Raw genomic sequence first — 2162 nt, forward strand, 5'->3', positions numbered from 1 at the left:
TGGAGGAGTGCCACTACGAACAGCCCAAACACATGAAGGAAACAATGAAATGCAAATTATCCAGCACTAAATTTGATAGATTTCCTTCCACTAAACTCAATTAAGTCTCTCTGCCAAGCATGCTAGTAGCTATGCATAAACAATTAATTTACGGGTCCTCGGATCATTCGTTGACATGCACCGCATAACTAGAACTACTACTTACGAGTATCAACTGCTAAATCTCTACGCTACGGTCATATTGATCCACTTAAGAGTCGGAGTTCGTGTTGTTCGTGACATTTTTGGCAGGTCACCAAGGCAGTCAATGGTGCACTGTACAAGCAGGGGATGTTTGTAGGCATTAGTACATTTGTCTCGGACAAGGACACAGTCAAAAAGGTTACACATATGTTTGTTGTTGCTGGGTGTATGTGTAACAATATAAACTCGAGCCAATGAATTATGGGTGGCGGCGACCAGTGACGCTGGAGTTGGTACGAACAACGAAAGGGTTGCGCTTATTGACACTGCGACTTCGTGTTGTTGGTTCTGTTTTGCATGTCTGTGATTGTTGTTGCCTTAAGCACTTGGGTGACAATTGCAAGTCGTAAAATTCAATTTGCGAAAAAAAAAGATTTGTTTTAGCCGCAATAGAATCAAATTCATAAATCACATAAAGCCTTTGAGCGCACACATGACATTGATGTGGGGAATATGTTGTTGTTGTGGAAGGTCGAAGGTAAATTGACTCACGAAATTGGCTACACCATCGTAATCAATCAAATATATTTTTATTTTTATCCTCTTTAAATTCGTATTTCTTCCTCAGGTCGGTATGTAGTCGAACCAAACTCCCTCTTGAACCTAGTACTGTGTCATTTGTGCATTTATTCACTTATTTTCTTATGCAAGTAGTCCTTACAATTATAGCAGAAACCGTTCAAGTGTAAAAAGTAATTAAACAACATGAAATCCTACAAATAAACACGTTTATTGCGCTCTGATGATCTCACACTCGCACTCCCTTCCAGACAAGTGACTAATTGATTCCTTAACAGTAGACGAGTCTGAAATGAAAATTTGATCTTCAAATAAGGTGTTTGTTTTGTAAGTTGCGGAAATCAAATTAAAACGTTTAAGAAACTACTAAATTGGGATCATGTCGAAAACTATAACCTCAAACCTCAAGATATTAGCAGTTGGTTCCTCATTTAGTTTTGTCGTGATAGCTCTCTAATTATTCCAGATTAGTTTTGTAAAAGAACAAACTAAACCAAAACGGACCTTTGTATATTTTATGTATAACCTAGAATTTCTTCTAGGACCATCGAATAATATTTCCATATATTCTGCAAATTCCATACGAAAGGTATCAAGCAATTGTTCTCGGCCAATTGTCAACTGGGTTATCTTGTTGGAAACGAACATGTTTGAGAGTTGGAAAGAGCTTACTTGCTCAAACTTGTTGTAAATGAATAAATTAAGCACAAATCTTATTGTATTGAGCTTTTCATTCATAAAATCCGAATGCTACAGTGGTGGCTCGAGTTATTAGAACCAGAAAAATATAGTTTTAATGTTTCCATTTTCATTAATATAAAATATATTTTTTATTGAAGTGACCACTGAAAGTATATATAAAACTCAAATAGTTCCTGTTTAATTACACCGTTAATGATGAATAGTAATTTTTTCGTTTAGTCAATTTTTGTTTACTCTGGTATTTCACGACAAAATATGACGTGGTTTTCCACTTATCAAAAATCACTAAATTATGTAACGGCTGTTGTATTTTTAGTTTGTCCTAATGACATTTTGTGAAATTCACTTTTATTTTTGTTATTGTTGTCCTCATAAATTATGTAAATTATTCCGTGTGAATGGCTACATATGGTATTTTTAATTCAGTCAATATACGAGTACAAATTATTCATGCGAACCAAAGCAATGGCTGTAAAATTTTACACGAAATGATGACGTCAGTCTATATTATATGTTACATATTTATTATGTCATTCGAGTATATAATATGTAACATATAATTCTACTTTTTGTAGACATTTAAGAATATTCTAATTCTCCCTTTTAAATTTGTTAAAACTCTATCTCTTTAAAGAGCTTGTTAACCGCCTGAGCATATGTTTGCCATCTAATACCAGGAACACTACATACACACACAC

Source organism: Zeugodacus cucurbitae, chromosome 3 (genome assembly GCF_028554725.1).
Source record: "Zeugodacus cucurbitae isolate PBARC_wt_2022May chromosome 3, idZeuCucr1.2, whole genome shotgun sequence".
NCBI lineage: Eukaryota > Metazoa > Arthropoda > Insecta > Diptera > Tephritidae > Zeugodacus > Zeugodacus cucurbitae.